Here is a 19,512-nt window from a genome sequence, read left to right on the forward strand (position 1 = left end):
ATGACGCCATATTGGGATGAAGCCTGTACAGGGTTCACCACTTGATGGCGCTTTCCCAATATCTGCTCATATCTAATGCATTGAGTCAGATACTTTGTAAAGGGTTAGCATAAATTAAATTTTGTTTAAAAAAACAAGATTGTTACATAAAAAATAAATAAAAGGAATAAAAAAGGAATAAATAAGAAATAATAAGTTCATTGTCACATGAACTTAGAAATAAAATAATACATAAAGTATAAAAGTATTTTAACACAAATGTTAGTGAGAAAATGAAAGGGAAAATTGCCATTACACCACAAAAAACCTCAATATTCCAACACAGAGTTCAAAATTGTGAGATTAGGTCATCTCCAAATGAGCTCTTTTTTGGTCAGTTATCCATTTATGTAGTTTCTCAATGTCAATCTTATTAAATGGATCTCTAAATCTCTGAAATTCCTCAGCTTCAGCTCCACTGGAATTAAATTTTTCCCTAATTTTATGCACCTGAATATTTGTGGAGGGAATTGAGAATAGGGTTTCACGCGTTAAACAAGGGACTGTCAATCAAAGGAACAGGTAACAAATAAACGATATGAAGAAACTGCTTTTATTACTAGTCACTGGAAAAGGTTACATGTACTCGCACGCTAAAACAAGTATTCAGGCCTTTTATAGGCTCGGTAGAATCAGCCACCGTAACAAATTTTAGCGGGCTTGGTGCTGATTGGTTCATATTGCTATGAGCTATGATTGGCTAATAAGAGAATATCATTTGAAATGGCTTCTGCTATCGTTATTTGTGCTAGTTCTCTTCGAGTTAAACATGTAATAAAGACGATTGAATCACAATAACAGTATAAGAAAGCACTGAAACACAATTGAATAATATTGATTCAATAATACAAAAGAATATCACAGTAATAATTAGGGAAATAATAATGGATTATTCTCCCTCTCATTGACATACTGGGGGCGGCGTAAATGCCTTGGAATATTTTACTATAATAGGGTGTGTCTACATCGCGCGTTAAAATTTGCATATAACAGAAAAGTTATATAACAATTTATTATTTAATAATTATTAAAATACATAAGTTTGTCCAACTCGCTGCGGTATACCTGTCCAAGCGTTGACCTGGGTTGCGCACTCGTTGTCAATGGAAACGGGGTCGTCGACCTTTCTGGTGACTTGCGTGCACGTTGAAGACGCGGGAGAAGTAAACAGTGGTTCGATGTCTACTTCCGGTGCATCGGCGAGGTAATTGACAATAACGGAATGTTTACTAACAAATAATTCACACGTGGGCCAATTCTCGATACTAGGTAACCATGATGGGCCTTCATTCCATAGTGTAGAATTTCGTAAGGCGGTAGGCGTAATTCCTCTCGTTAGCAGATTGGCGGGTTGTTACTAGTTGGGACGTAGCGATACTGCTGGGTGAATGTGTTGATTTCTTTGGTGCGATTACGTGTAAAGACGTCTGTTAAGCCACTATTTTGGTATTTGCCACTATTTTGGTACCCGGGAAAATTAAAACCAACGTTCTCTTGCTTTTTGTTATTATTTTTCTTCACAAATCAATAAATCTCATAATTCTGAATAATTCTGGACAGTTTGTGTATAATTTGGAGTAATTTGTTATGTTTAGTTTAAGTTTTCTTTGCTTGCGCATCTTTTCCGACCGAATTGTCATCTTTTTGACGCAGACACAGTGACGCTAACTTAGGGGGTATTACAATCAGCTGTCCTAACAGCCATATCACGGAGCTCAACTCAACTGTCGTACTTTTAAAAATCAATTGTATAGCATATCCGTCGCCGATTGAAATGGTATTAGTGCATCGAAACTGTTCGGCGAAGCTGCTAGGTAAGTATATGGCGATTCAATACTAATATTGATATTTACTAGCTAGCTATCCCACTATGACTTGTTCAGTGTGCCTGCTCAGACTGCTGCGGCGTCTCGAGTCGTCTATTTGATTCTATCATCATCATCATCATCATCATCATCATGTTGTGTTCAATTCCAATTTTAAATGTGCATCGATTTCTCAAAACAGTAATTTATAGACATGTATATAGTTCATCTGATCCAGAAAGTGATAGTTTAAACTTCATGTACATGTCCAGCTTGAATGTACATGTAAATAATCTATATGCGGACGTTGAGCAGGCGGACAACAACAGAGCCACCGAGCGAAATGATATTTTCCGTTTTGTGTTTCTTCCATTTGAGATGCATTTCTGTAAAATATTCCATATATGATGACTTTCCAGAATTCGCTGGTGTTGCCAAGAGTTGTAGCATCCATTCTGGAAAATCCATATTTTAGCAGCTATTTATTTTCTTGAAATTAAAATGTTTTAATACGCAAGATTTACAGTAATTAATGAGGTCTTGATGTTAGTAATTTATATCCATAACCTCAATGGTATTCTTGTATAAAACATGTCAGTCACTTTCTTATTTTATCATATTTTTCTCTATAACATGACGAGATAGAACAATTTGTATAATATATTATACACTTGCGTAAATGACAAAGGTGTGTCAATAGTCAATAAACAGCCTAGGCAATACTATAGTCATTTAGAAAAGACATACAATTTTGTTATTAATCTTATTATTATCTTATCTTTGTATTACATTTTAATTTGTTTAATCAGTTTTACAATACAAAAACCATTATTATTGCTGCATTGTGGATATACATTTGTAAATGTAGCTCCAGAATGTGAGTAACCACTTGGAATTCCTACTGAATTTTGGGACGCCATGAATTCACAGAAATGCTTTCTTAATTTCATTTCCAAATACTTGCTGTGATAGATGAATGTTTAAACTATACTTTATACATGTACCATAAGTGAATGAATAATATTACTAAAAAAATCCTTTGAAAATAAAAAAGTTTGCCATGCAATCTATTTGTATCTAACTACCTTGGCCTGTCTCACTGACCTGATGATCAATGGGATAGTGGCTTCCTATGGAGGAGAAATGTGTTAACTCAATATTGGATTTTGCAAAGAATTGTGGGATTGAAAATTCAACTGAACAATATAACCATAACATTTTTAAAAATAACTTGCACGTTGCTTGAAAACAGGAGAGGTAAAAAGCTTATTTTAACGGAGGGCTCTATGGAAAAGATGTGAGCCCCCCTCCCCCCAAATGCCCTCTTCAGTTCAATTATCTATCCCACAACTTTTTGCAAAATCAAATATGGAGTTAATACAGTTCTTCCCTATACATGTATATCTAAAACTGGATATTATGAATCACAGCCTTAACTATGAACCAAATAATAAGGTATAATTATTCCCTTAGAACCGAACCTGACTCACTGCACTAACAACCAATAAGACATTTGTTACTCATAATTAGGACTAGGTATTATTATTATTTTTAATAATTTTTTTGTGCCAGGCAACAGTTCCGGACATTGAATGTCACTGTTGTCTCTCCTGACTTTTTTTTATGTGCAAATTGCAAGTGCTGACACATAGTGCATTTTTGCCACAGAAGTCATATTCAAGTTTGGGACTACATGACAGGGCTGTGCGGCCATTTTCCTATCAAATGGCAATTTAATGCGCTATCCTAGTGGACCTTAATCAAGGTTCCCCCAAAGTCGCATTTGTTAGTGAATAAATCTTGGCCAGTGGAATTGGGCTTTCCATGTTCAGCCTGAGTAGGATTTGAACTTGGGTCTACAAATCATGAGTCTGATGCGACAACCACTATGCTACCAGTGACCGGTAGGACTAGGTATTATTAATCGAAGACGACCTGATCCGACTCACTGCACTAACAATAAAACTAATAATAAGGTATTATTATTCCCCTAGAACCTAACCTGACTCACTGCACTAACAACCAATTGGACATTTTTTACGTACATGTATAACATGTATAACATGTATAACCTCTAAAGCGTCATAGTACAGTGATGTGACCCTGTGAGAAGTTCTTTCAAGGGTGTAGCCCCTCTAAATCCAAATCAAATACTAGAATATTAATAATTTGCCCATTGCACGTAACAGCAACAATGTGACAAAATAAGTCTCACAAATCACAAATGCTGCATACGTCTGGAAAATATACTGATTTGGTACACTGCTGTTATTTGCAGTTTTTGCTTTAATTTAAAAAAAACAAGTGAAATTAAGTCCCATTGAAAATAAAACTGTATATAAATCGAAGCAAAAATTATTCAACTGCAGGCGAGATCGCCAAAGAAAAAAACTGACTGGCAACACTATTGTTTGGAGGTGTCAATCTGCCCAACGAATGTGTGTCTCGGCTACGCTGGTGGCTCACGCTTTGCCAAATTTTGCCGAATGGCGAGTACACACATTGAGTTTTAAGTTGAGTTGCCAAATAATATATTTTATAGCCAAAATTGACCATATTTTAGGAGAGTAATGATTATTTGAATGTATAAACCATCTATATAGTAATGTTCTTGAATGTATAATAAAGAAAAATGAACGACTTTTACCATAACATTTTTTCTGATAGTCGATTTTTCTAGGATAGTTGACGTCGCCATGTCTACAACAGAGCTGGTATTATGTTACTGTATTTTGCCGATCATGTATTAAAAAACTCTTGAAAATATGATACATCAGGGCAAAATGTAAGATAAAATATTAAACTTCGGTCTGACCTTTTGCATCACTTCCTGTTGAAACACCATAGTTCCTCACAAAGTCGTATGTTATCGCATCAGTTCTTTCTAAGATTAAAACATTAACTCGAGACACATGTTAGATCAAAAGAAATACCTGGATTGCCAAGTCTGTTTATTAATGGTTCTAAGATAATCGCCAATGAATCATTTTCAGGAATTTTTTAGCTCCGCTGTCGATTTTGTCGAGCGGAGGCTTATCATATGAGTGATTGTCCGTCGTCGTTCGTGTCAATGTTTTACTTTTTCGACTTCTTCTTGAAAACTACAAGCCTGAATGCTTTTATACTTGGTGTATAAGTACCTTGGGTAGACTTCTCTTAGATTTGTTCATTTCATGATGATATCTTCAATTCTCTATTTTTGGTGAATATTTTTGTTATTTTTGGTAAAAAGTGATATTTTCAAATTCTTGTTAAAAACCGCAAGTCCAATTGCTTTGATATTACATATATAGATACTGATTGATACTGATTCATATTACTGATTGTCCGTCATCAACTTTACAATTTCAACTTCTTCTTCAAAACAGCAAGTCAGAATGTTTTCAAATTTGATATGCAAGTACCTTGGGTGGTTCTTTCTCAGATTTGTTCATTTCATGTCAAAATCTCAAATTCTCTATTTTTGGTGAATATTTTTGTTATTTTTGGTAAAAAGTGATATTTTCAACTTCTTGTTAAAAACCGCAAGTCTAATTGCTTTGATATTACATATATAGATACTACATGTGGATCTCTCTCAGATTTGTTCATTTTGTAATGATATCTTCAATTCTCTAATTTTGGTGAATAATTTTGTCATTTTTGGTAAAAAGTGATATTTTCGACTTCTTGTTAAAAACCGCTAGTTCGATTGCTTTGATATTACATATATAGATACTACATGTGGACCTCTCTCATATTTGTTCATTTTATAATGATATCTTAAATTCTCTAATTTTGGTGAATATTTTTGGTAAAAAGTGATATTTTTGACTTCTTGCTGAAAACAGCAAGTCTAATTGCTTTGCTATTATATATATATATATAAGTGCTACATATGGACTTCTCTCAGATTTGTTCATTTTGTGATGATATCTTTAATTCTCTAATTTTGGTCAATATTTTTGTAATTTTTGATAAAAGGTGATATTTTCGACTTCTTGTTAAAAACTGCAAGTCTGATTGCTTTGATACTATACATATAGGTACCTCAGGTAAACCTCCCTCAGATGTGTTCATTTCATGATGATATCTTCAATTATCTAATTTTGATGAATATTTTTGTCATTTTGAGTAAAAAGTGATATTTTTGAATTTTTGTTGAAACAGCAAGTCCGATTGCTATACATACTATATTGTTCATTTTCTTATATGATATCCTCAGTTCTTTAATTGAAATGTGCCTTGTTAACAGCAGAGCTATCTCAGCCGACAGGCTGCTTGTTTTGCTGTTCTATTTCAAACTTTATTTGACTTGATAAATACATAAAAGACAATGGAGTAAAATGATATAAAATATCAGACTGTCTCGTCTTTATTTAATTGTAGATAGATTGTTAAATAATTCTATACCAACAGTTATTGTATCAGAATGTTCAATGGGGAAAATTATGCAAATTAGATACAGTGTTTGACATGGGGTCTGGGGAGAACACTGAACTTGGACTGGATTTTATTAATCCCGAGGCCCTGACCTGAATCACTGCACTAACAACCAATGAGACATTTGTTATCTATAACTAGAACTGGGTTTTACATGTATTAATCCTGAGACCCTGACCATAATCATTGCACTGATGACCAATGGGACACAGCTTACCTATAACTAGAACTGGGTATATTAGTTTCAGAGGACCTGACTTGACTCAGTGCACTAACTACCAATGGGTAATTTGTTATCTATAACCAGGACTGGGTATTATTAATTATTATTTCGTTACCTATATCTCGGACTAGGCATTATTATACCCAGGGAACCTGACCTAACTCACTGCACTAACTAGCAATGGGACTTTTGTTACCTATATCTAGGACTGGGCATTATTATACCGAGGGAACCTGATCTGACTCACTGCACTAACTAGCAATGGGACTTTTGTTACCTATATCTAGGACTGGGTATTATTATACCCAGGGAACCTGACCTAACTCACTGCATTAACTACCAATGGGACTGTTGTTATCTATACATTGTATCTAGGACTAGGCATTATTATACCCAGAGAACCTGACCTAACTCACTGCACTAACTAGCAATGGGACTTTTGTTACCTATATCTAGGACTGAGCATTATTATACCCAGAGAACCTGACCTAACTCACTGCATTAACTAGCAATGGGACTTTTGTTACCTATATCTAGGACTGAGCATTATTATACCCATGGAACCTGACCTAACTCACTGCATTAACTAGCAATGGGACTTTTGTTACCTATATCTAGGACTGGGCATTATTATACCCAGAGAACCTGACCTAACTCACTGCACTAACTACCAATGGGACTTTTGTTACCTATATCTAGGACTGAGCATTATTATACCCAGAGAACCTGACCTAACTCACTGCATTAACTAGCAATGGGACTTTCGTTACCTATATCTCGGACTAGGCATTATTATACCCAGGGAACCTGACCTAACTCACTGCACTAACTAGCAATGGGACTTTTGTTACCTATATCTAGGACTGGACATTATTATACCCAGGGAACCTGACCTAACTCACTGCATTAACTAGCAATGGGACTTTTGTTACCTATATCTAGGACTGGACATTATTATACCCAGGGAACCTGACCTAACTCACTGCATTAACTAGCAATGGGACTTTTGTTACCTATATCTAGGACCAGGCATTATTATACCCAGGGAACCTGACCTAACTCACTGCACTAACTAGCAATGGGACTTTTGTTACCTATATCTAGGACTAGGCATTATTATACCCACGGAACCTGACCTAACTCACTGCATTAACTAGCAATGGGACTTTTGTTACCTATATCTAGGACCAGGCATTATTATACCCAGAAAACCTGATCTGACTCACTGCACTAACTAGCAATGGGACTTTTGTTACCTATATCTAGGACTAGGCATTATTATACCCAGAGAACCTGACCTAACTCACTGCACTAACTAGCAATGGGACTTTTGTTACCTATATCTATGACTGGGCATTATTATACCCAGGGAACCTGACCTAACTCACTGCATTAACTAGCAATGGGACTTTTGTTACCTATATCTATGACTGGGCATTATTATACCCAGGGAACCTGACCTAACTCACTGCATTAACTAGCAATGGGACTTTTGTTACCTATATCTAGGACCAGGCATTATTATACCCAGGGAACCTGACCTAACTCACTGCACTAACTAGCAATGGGACTTTTGTTACCTATATCTAGGACTGGGCATTATTATACCCAGAGAACCTGACCTACCCGGTAACTCACTGCATTAACTAGCAATGGGACTTTTGTTACCTATATCTAGGACCAGGCATTATTATACCCAGGGAACCTAACCTAACTCACTGCATTAACTAGCAATGGGACTTTTGTTACCTATATCTAGGACTAGGCATTATTATACCCAGAGAACCTGACCTAACTCACTGCATTAACTAGCAATGGGACTTTTGTTACCTATATCTAGGACTGGGCATTATTATACCCAGAGAACCTGACCTAACTCACTGCACTAACTACCAATGGGACTTTTGTTACCTATATCTAGGACTGGGCATTATTATACCCAGAGAACCTGACCTAACTCACTGCATTAACTAGCAATGGGACTTTTGTTACCTATATCTAGGACCAGGCATTATTATACCCAGGGAACCTGACCTGACTCACTGCACTAATTTCATGTACAAATCAGACTTTTGTTACTTATACTAATACTGGGTATTATTAATCCCTGAGGCTCTGTTCTGGCATTTGTTAATGAGGACTGGGTTTTATTAATCCCAGAGAACCTGACCTGACTCACTGCACTAATGACCAATGAGTCATTTGTTACTTATAATTAGGACTGGGTACTACCGGTATTAATATTAATTCCCTGACCTGACTCACTACACTAACTACTAATGGAAGACTTGTTACCGATAACCCTTAGGCCCTATACTGGGATAAATTAGCATAACATACAAGCTTTGTATTTTGATAGATATTTTAACAATTTATTTTTTTATTATTGTAGGAAACTTGGAAATACTATACAGAGAAATGAAAGAATATGGTATCAATGGCTTCAGTACCCATAACAATGATTTAGTAATTGTTTAGTGTCGCATACGACTTATGTACCACTTCCGTGTCACTGAGAATGTTCTAGAACCGTACTGTGTCTGGGTGGAATATTCTAGATTTTGTTTAGAAACTGGTTGAATAGGTAATAGAACACTGTAGGAGGCAATAGAAGGTAATGGAACATTCTAGAAATTGGTAGTAAGTTCCAGACTCATTATGTATGCTGATGTAATGGTCTATTCATAGACAGTGTGGGTATATATAGGGGAGTTGTTCAGCACTGAGTTCAGATCGGAGATCTCGTTGAATTGTATTAGTTATTGGAGTAGTGGTGTTTTACCGCGTTATTGTACTTGATGTTTGCAGAGTATAATAATACCAGTACCAGTTGAAACCTCATCTGTTGGCTCCGTGTTCGTATTTTATCATCGCCGCCAGGGAAGTCTTTCTGTTACTGTTGCCATTTTGGTATTTGAACCATCACACCTGTACTATACCAATTACGGTAATATTACGTTGCGTGTGACATTTAGTAATTTTTAGTAATTGTATTACCACTTTTTCAGTTTTCTGGTTATTTCGTGACTACTAGTATATGGTGTATTTTGTTATAACATGATGATAATAACAAAAATATTATAAAACTGTATTACAAGTGTATTACATAATGAGTGAGATGATAAGTAAGATGGTGCATTGTTTATTTTCAAGCATGCTATATATTAAATTGCTCAGTACTATGGAAAATTCTATAATATTTGAAATTGCAGTGTTAGATTCTTTAATTGGGCAAATAATACAGTTTGTACACCTACAAGACAAAAATATATTATTTCTGATTCTTGCAATACCACATTGTGTTGTGTTTATATTCTACAAAATGTTTGCTTTAAAAATTTAAACTTGATTGAAGCATAAAGCTTTGATCTTTATGATTTATGTCTAATAATTTAAAAACAACTGTTCATATGTACCTGCATTGTTAACATGCCAGGACTGCTAACATTCTAACTGTACACGTGCATCAAACATCTTGTGATATACCGGTATATATCAATATGTATATACATTGTGCTGAAAAAAGAATTAGATATTTCTATCATTCTGAAACCAGATTCTGGTCGTGTGTATGGGATTCTTTCAAATTTGGTTTAAACATGGGATCATCCAATATGACAATAAAATAGATCATGTGTGGGGTCCAGTGCCCTTTAGTTTAGTTCTATATTTTCTGATGAGTCAAGTCTACTCAAAAAATGTAGCCCAAATAGAATTATTCTTGGGATAGATAAGTATATGAGGTGACTGAGGTGGTACAATAACCTCAGTGTAGATCCACTGTTACACTACTGCCACCTGCTGTTGATTCATTCGTCGAGCAGAGGGCAGGGATATTAGGTAGGGTTGCAAATTCCACACCATGCCAAAGCATCATTAGATTACAAGTGGGAACATCAGTACTGTATTTCTGGTGACAAACCAGATTGTAAAGGAGACCCTGTATCATATGATCCAGTACTGTTGGTGGGCCCAGATGTACCATTCTTTTGCAAGGAAGAATGTCTAACCTTGCGCATGGTGTTAAAGAAATTTTAATTTCCACATAAGTTGCATTTTTCTGATTTACCAAGTGCTGCTGCAGTCTCTGGCTTTAAGCTGGCACTCAATGGACAATACAAGAATTTGCTGATCGTAACATGTCCCTTTTTTACATGGCTAACATCACCCAGAATGTTGTATTTATGGTAAAAGGATATTCACTGAACAGGGGCATGCAAAACTATTTTGATTCAATGGGACCAAATATAAGGAATTAGTTTGGCCCAGTCCTGCCTAGGTAGCTTGCCATTTTGAGGGCCTCAACAGAGGCAGCAGTCAACCACATTGCCAGAACCAATGATGCTAGGCATAGATGCACCAATATAATATGTGTTCTAAATATGGTAATCTGAAGACAGATACACACGAACAGTAATCTCATTCATAGGGTCAGAATGCCCAATAATGACAGTCTGGTCGAGGGGAATACAGGAACAATCATAGCAACCAAGGAAATGATCGTTGAGGTGGATGTGGTTGGGGTCAGGTGTTTTCAGTGGTATGAATTAAAGGATTCATTTTGTTTCCCAACCCTTATTTCCTGTGGCGTTAAATTGTTCAGTTACCGTAGCAAACTGGCTAACTATCACAATGACCCTGTAGGACCTTTCAGAAGTCAAGCACAGCTACAAGATCAAGTTGGCCAAAAAGCTTCAGTTGACTACATCACCAGTGTCTATGGCTCTGATTTTCCAGGAAGTGAGAGAATTATTGGCAAATGGCAGCAGTGCAGTGCCTGTTATTCTCCCATATTTTTGGTAAACAATAAAGAACAATATAGACCCAAGCCAACTGAATCAGTATATTCTCTCAGAGCATTTCATGATGGTGACCCCAGCAGAGGTACACTGCTGTGTACATCAGGGGATTTCCTGATATCACTCAATCTCATACATTTGATTTAAGATATTAGTTCAATGTTTGCCCATTGTAGCCTCACAGGTTTTTTCCAAAATTAATGGTAGTGCCAGTTTTGTGACTGCACAGCAGGCCAACAATGTGAATCCATTCTATCAATATCTGGTTGATACAAGAGCAGTTATTTTAGCACACATCCCTCAAACAATCACATTTAGTATTTCCGGGAATGTATTCTTGGGAGTGTTTCAGGTTGAGAGACCCGGCAGCCACACTTTTTGGCATGCAAGCACAGCTCAGACAATTAATGAGCTTTGTGGAAATGGCTCCATCTATGAGAGGCCTTGTGCCTCAAACAGCTCTCAGGAGTATGCTCGTCCAGGTCCACACACTCCAGTTGTGTGGGTCGCCACATGGGAAATATCATGGATCCCACAAAGCTTGACTGCCCTCAAGTGGATGGACTCAACCAACATAAGACGGAGATAACAGATTGCTCCATCAACTCCGGCTATAACACTGGTCATGGACGCCTTGAAAATAGAATGGGGAGTGGTTCCCTTGGAAAGCACAGCTCCACATAAACATACCTAATATGTTGGGAGGGCACTAGATTGCTTTCTAGATGAAGTATAAAATAAAACAGTTCCCATTCATTGCGACAACACAACTGTATTAGCATATATCACAAAACATGGGTGAACAAATCCCACAAACTAGCCAGCTAGTGGAGGAGATAAAGAGTGGGAAATAGAAACAGTGTGGCCAACACAACGTGCAATGCCGTGTTGCACATTCCAATCTTGTGTTTCAGTTTATATGTTCATATATGTGCCTGTAATTTTGAATAGATAATTATTTAGCTGCGCCCCTTTCCCCGTTTTGGAATTTACTTGAGGGTCACTAATGGGCTTGAACTCCCGCAGTTCACCCACCACCAGGGTATACTTTGTACCCATTGAACATACATACAATACATTGGTTTTGGCAAGGTAGGTATGGCTTCACTATGCAAAATTTCGAATAATTCCCCGGGAATCTGATAATGCAATGATCAGTACATTAACAAAGGGAATTATGAATTGTTGTGGGTCATGAGACAACAAAAGAATGCACACTCCTATGTTGGCACCTTTCATATATCGATTAATTACAGATCCCGACAAGAGAATAATACATGCCACTATTTTCGTACCAATCGTATATTGAATAATAACAGATCCCGACAACAGAATAATACATGCCACTATTTTTGTTCCAATCCAATATCGAATAATAACATATACCAACAACAGAATATTACATGCCACTATTTTTGTACCAATCCTATATCGAATAATAACAGATACCGACAACAGAATAATACATGCCACTATTTTTGTACCAATCCTATATCGAATAATAACAGATCCCAACAACAAAATAATACATGCCACTATTTTTGTACCAATCCTATATCGAATAATAACAGACCCCAACAACAAAATAATACATGCCACTATTTTGGTACCACCCCTTTAGTAAAGTATAGCAGTTCCCGCCAACTAAATTATATGTGCTACTATTTTGGTACCATCACCATAGTGAAGTATAGCAGTTCCCGTCAACTAAATTATATGTGCTACTATTTTGGTACCATCCCTACAGTGAAGTATAACAGTTCCCAACAACAAAATTATATGTGCTACTATTTTGGTACCATCACTATAGTAATATATAGCAGTTCCTGGCAACTAAATTATATGTGCCACTATTTTGGTACCATCACTATAGTGAGGTATAGCAGTTCCCGCCAACTAAATTATATGTGCTACTATTTTGGTACCATCCCTATAGTAAAGTATAGCAGTTCCCACCAACTAAATTATATGTGCTACTATTTTGGTACCATCACCATAGTGAAGTATAGCAGTTCCCGTCAACTAAATTATATGTGCTACTATTTTGGTACCATCCCTACAGTGAAGTTATAACAGTTCCCGACAACTAAATTATATGTGCTACTATTTTGGTACCATCACTATAGTAATGTATAGCAGTTCCTGGCAACTAAATTATATGTGCCACTATTTTTGGTACCATCACTATAGTAAAGTATAGCAGTTCCTGCCAACTAAATTATATGTGCTACTATTTTGGTACCATCACTATAGTAAAGTATAGCAGTTCCCACCAACTAAATTATATGTGCTACTATTTTGGTACCATCACCATAGTGAAGTATAGCAGTTCCCGTCAACTAAATTATATGTGCCACTATTTTGGTACCATTCCTATAGTGAAGTAAAGCAGTTCCAGACAACAAAATTATATGTGCCACTATTTTGGTACCATTCCTATAGTGAAGTAAAGCAGTTCCCGACAACTAAATAATATGTGCTACTATTTTGGTACCATCACCATAGTGAAGTATAGCAGTTCCCGTCAACTAAATTATATGTGCCACTATTTTGGTACCATTCCTATAGTGAAGTAAAGCAGTTCCAGACAACAAAATTATATGTGCCACTATTTTGGTACCATTCCTATAGTGAAGTAAAGCAGTTCCAGACAACAAAATTATATGTGCCACTATTTTGGTACCATTCCTATAGTGAAGTATAGCAGTTCCAGACAACAAAATTATATATGCCACTATTTTGGTACCATCCCTATAGTGAAGTATAACAGTTCCCGCCAATTAAATTATATGTGCTACTATTTTGGTACCATCCCTATAGTGAAGTATAACAGTTCCCGCCAATTAAATTATATGTGCTACTATTTTGGCACCATCCCTATAGTGAAGTATAACAGTCCCGACAACTAAATTATATGTGCTACTATTTTGGTACCATCCCTATTGTGAAGTATAGCAGTCTCTGACAACAAAATTATATGTGCTACTATTTTGGTACCATTCCTATAGTGAAGTATAACAGTCCCGACAACAAAATTATATGTGCTACTATTTTGGTACCATCCCTATAGTAATGTATAGCAGTTCCCGCCAATTAAATTATATTTGCCACTATTTTGGTACCATCCCTATAGTGTAGTGTAGTATAGCAGTTCCTGCCAACTAAATTATATTTGCCACTATTTTGGTACCATCCCTATAGTGTAGTGTAGTATAGCAGTTCCTGACAACTAAATAATATTTGCCACTATTTTGGTACCATCCCTATAGTGTAGTGTAGTATAGCAGTTCCTGACAACTAAATTATATTTGCCACTATTTTGGTACCATCCCTATAGTGAAGTAAAGCAGTTCCCGCCAACTAAATTATATGTGCCACTATTTTGGTACCATCACTATAGTGAAGTATAGCAGTTCCTGACAACAAAATTTTATGTGCCACTATTTTGGTACCATCCCTATAGTGAAGTATAACAGTCCCCGACAACAAAATTATATGTGCTACTATTTTGGTACCATCCCTATTGTGAAGTATAGCAGTTCCGGCCAACTAAATTATATGTGCCACTATTTTGGTACCATCCCTATAGTGAAGTATAACAGTCCCCGACAACAAAATTATATGTGCCACTGTTTTGGTACCATCCCCATAGTGAAGTATAACAGTCCCGACAACTAAATTATATGTGCTACTATTTTGGTACCATCCCTATAGTAATGTATAGCAGTTCCCGCCAATTAAATTATATGTGCTACTATTTTGGTACCATCCCTATAGTGTAGTGTAGTAAAGCAGTTCCCGCCAACTAAATTATATGTGCCACTATTTTGGTACCATCACTATAGTGAAGTATAGCAGTTCCTGACAACAAAATTTTATGTGCCACTATTTTGGTACCATCCCTATAGTGAAGTATAACAGTCCCCGACAACAAAATTATATGTGCTACTATTTTGGTACCATCCCTATTGTGAAGTATAGCAGTTCCGGCCAACTAAATTATATGTGCCACTATTTTGGTACCATCCCTATAGTGAAGTATAACAGTCCCCGACAACAAAATTATATGTGCCACTGTTTTGGTACCATCCCCATAGTGATGTATAGCAGTTCCCGCTAACTAAATTATATGTGCTACTATTTTGGCACCATCCATATAGTGAAGTATAACAGTCCCGACAACTAAATTATATGTGCTACTATTTTGGTACCATCCCTATAGTAATGTATAGCAGTTCCCGCCAATTAAATTATATGTGCTACTATTTTGGTACCATCCCTATAGTGTAGTGTAGTATAGCAGTTCCTGCCAACTAAATTATATTTGCCACTATTTTGGTACCATCCCTATAGTGTAGTATAGCAGTTCCTGCCAACTAAATTATATTTGCCACTATTTTGGTACCATCCCTATAGTGTAGTATAGCAGTCCCTGACAACTAAATTATATTTGCCACTATTTTGGTACCATCACTATAGTGAAGTATAGCAGTCCTTGACAACTAAATTATATTTGCCACTATTTTGGTACCATCCCTATAGTGAAGTATAGCAGTCCCGACAACAAAATTATATGTGCTACTATTTTGGTACTAGTCCTATAGTGAAGTATAATTTGTGTGCAATTTTACTGTTAAAGAATTGTTGTCATCAAATCCATTTTCAAGAAACATTTAATTTGGAACACACCTTCAATTTATTTTATTTTCATGCTAAACGTTGATACTTTTAGAATCCACCAATGTCCAAACAAGCTGCAAGTATTTTGGTTACTAGTGGCGGTCTTTATTGTCGCAGTAGTTATTGTCCACTTGCTCATTAGTAGTATTCAATAGGCTTTACTGCCACCTCCTAGGTCGCTCATTATTGACACGGTACCAAAATAGTGGCAAATACCAAAATAGTGGCTTAACAGATGTCTGGATTTCCACTGCCATTAATCCAATGTAGAACGATTTGTGAGTCACTCCACAGGAAATGTTTGGTTATCTTGAATTTTGTAGATAGTTCAATACCAACGAATTTACTCAAACGTGTGGTGGCAACCACTGCACCCATCAACTCCTGGCGGGGTAATGTCATAACAGTTTGTCGTTTTACCGGGTCGACACGTGTTTTGGCGATCACAAAGGAAGTGCGAGTGTTCAATCGAGCGTAAATCACAGTACCGTAGGCTTCACTTGACGCGTCGGGGAAGGCATGGATTTCTATCTTGTTCGGACCGGCAATATCGGGAAAATATTTACGCGGAATGCAAATGTTTGTAGCTTCTCGTGGATCGAGGGCATTGGAGCTCTTCAGATAGCGGAGCGTCCCAGTGTCGGTCATCCTTCCACAAGCATTGTATGAACAATTTTGCTCGAATGTGAACGGGTAAAAAAATACAGAGTGGGTCATATAAGGATGCAGCGTAGCTAACAACATCGCGTTTAGTTAGCATGGGTTCAATCACAGTCAGCTGGCGCACACGTGATAATAAAATAAATACGATATTTACTATATTGGGGCCGCCATCTTGAATGACGCATAAAACTAAATACGAGACAAGTTGTGAAACGCGTTTTTCAGATTCCTACAAATCAGGACAAAAATACCAATCTTTCACAAAAATACGGTCCGTTGGGGTTATATTAAGCCAACCGATAACAAAATTCGGCCGAATTCGTCGTTTTTGTGTGGAAAAATCCCTTGCATACGAACACCTAATTACGCGAAGAACCTAGAACACTAAGCCGGGGTATTTTATAAGTTTGGTGGGACGCGGTGGTGTATCATGTATGGTGACTGACACCGCGATCTCAGACCATCTGAGCTGGATTAATCCTTAGTATAGCCAAGGTTTTGAGGCATTATGCCAGTGTTGTCGTTGTTGTTGTACATTTGTTGGTATGAGATTGGATGCTCGCCTCGTTTTTGTGACAGGACACGTACATTTATTGTAAATGTACATGATACATGTATGCATTGTCTCAACTCTGGTCAAATCAAGAACTAATACCCTCGTCATAATCATGGAGATTTTTACCTCTATGTGCTAATACAGTGGATGGTGTACACTCGATACAAATCTACAGCTTCCAAATTCATCCCCTCTAATTTATTTACCCTCATTGGTGAATTACAATATCATATTTCGTCGTTGAATTAATTGTTATTCCGTGGTCTTCGAAACAAACTATCAAGGTGCAATTTTGTCAGGTAGAATATTTCAGTACTATTACACCATGTAAGCTATATGAAGTATTACCATAGTATCTGCTGCTTACATACTCAGACTTGTTTAAATTTATTGAATAACTGACAAGTGTCTCTATTTTACTCCCCAAATTTGAAAAAGTTTCAACTGTATACGAAGGTATGGTAGTTATAATTGATTGGTCATTACAATGACTCCACGAATATTCATGTATTATTTCTTCACTAAAATAATCATTAAGGCAATGTGAAATAGAAACTGAAATCGATTAGAAGAAACTCCTAAAATAAATTAAGTCATGCAAACATCAAAATGTACACAAGCATAGCTATAAAACATACAAGTTACTAGTTCAGTGCACATTGAATTTCAGAATTTCTTTCTAGAAACCAATGTAAATACAAAATAAGATCCGTTGTATTACTATACATGTATGACTAGACACAACATATAACACACACATTCTGTTTACTTTCAATCATGTAACATGTACAAAATGCTTACCCGTCAGCTATTGCAGGATCAGAAATGGTTTATATGAATACAACTTTTCCTCCAAATATTGTTAATTAAAAGTGAAAAAAATTTTGTGGCGGATATAATTTAGCATAATTGGAGATTATAACCAAGCATAAGCGAGGAATTAAGTCTATCAAGAAGTTCATTCACGAATCGCATTGCAGTATTTCCATCTATGATTGAAAGATGAAATGTCAGGATCAAAATACTTGTATATGCACCATCTATTGTGGTTGATTCCAAGTGATCATTCAACAGTCGTAGTCGCCTAAGTGGACCTTGCTGAACATTAAATTTCATGCTCATCTCGTCTCGTCTGAATGGGCATCAATCCAATTATCTGTAGTTATAGTATTTACATCAATAAGCGCTTTCTCAACTGATTGAAAATTTTTTTGCACAAATCCGTTGGAGTCAATAACATCAACTATTCGCATACGTAAGAGTGGATGTCTTTTTGTAATCTTAATTGCTGCCGTTCTTAACATATCTTCAGTGAGCTGAATATTTGAACCACATTTCGGTGTCACTCAATTTTCTACCACCTCTCACAATGTTATTAGAAGTATGTAATCCATGATGAATAACCTAAAAAGTATAATACAAACGAAAACGTATTGAGAAACAAATCACAATTTTAGCAGGACGAAACACACATACCGTTATTTATCACATGATTACTATGCTTTATATCAATACCTGACTAGGTACACTAAACAATATTTACATCATCATCATTATTCGAAATTTACAAAGAAGATGGTACTATTCCAGTGATGCAAGAATAACTGCTCGTAAACATATCGATGTTTTAAGTTGTTTTGTTGCTTATGTATGCAACATAGGTAAGAAATTGCTTCAAAGTCTTCAGATTGCTTCAGATTAAAACAATTAATATAATCGTAATATAACAAACCTGTGTGCTCTAGGATCTCTCAGTCACATACACCTTTGATCGTCTCCGATTATCTGGAATGATCTGTCTCGCGAATAGTGTAACCCAATATGTGCAGCTCTTTGCTTTAAACCAACCTTTCACATACGACTCCAACTGGGTTCATGAATATATAATTGCATATGAGAGACTAAATAGCTGGTCTATTTTCAAGACCAACATTTACGTCACATGGTATGGGCGGAGCTTATTATTCTAATTTGACAGATTATTCAATGACAGCAGCTGTCATTTCTGGTGACGAGGCAGTTTATTGGATTCTGACTAGTATGCAAAGTTCATTCTAAAATAACGTTTATCTGAACTGTTCAATAGATATATTCGCAGACGTAAATTACGTTGCGTAACGTAAACTCCGGTCTCTGAACCATCGGTTGTTTTCCAATGTTTTATTTAAAATTACTTTCTACCTCACGCAACTAAGAGAACTGTAATAATTGTCTTGGATTACATGTATATTCAAGTAATATTTATGTTGATCGTCCTTGCATCATTTAATCCTCTTGAAAAATACCGGGTCGACAAGCGTGAATTCTCAGACCCAGGTAAAACGA

The 19,512-nt window shown here is 36.4% G+C and overlaps 1 long non-coding RNA gene across 1 annotated transcript; it reads left to right on the plus strand.

Moving 5' to 3' along the window:
• The first annotated feature begins 1,690 nt into the window (after positions 1-1,690).
• On the plus strand, positions 1,691-9,779 carry LOC146734507 (uncharacterized). Its single transcript, XR_014931525.1, has 2 exons — positions 1,691-1,853; positions 8,882-9,779. It is a non-coding gene; the product is annotated as an uncharacterized LOC146734507 (long non-coding RNA).
• The last annotated feature ends 9,733 nt before the right edge of the window (positions 9,780-19,512 follow it).

This window comes from Saccoglossus kowalevskii, chromosome 14 (assembly GCF_978046115.1).
Source record: "Saccoglossus kowalevskii chromosome 14, keSacKowa6.1, whole genome shotgun sequence".
Taxonomy (NCBI): domain Eukaryota; kingdom Metazoa; phylum Hemichordata; class Enteropneusta; family Harrimaniidae; genus Saccoglossus; species Saccoglossus kowalevskii.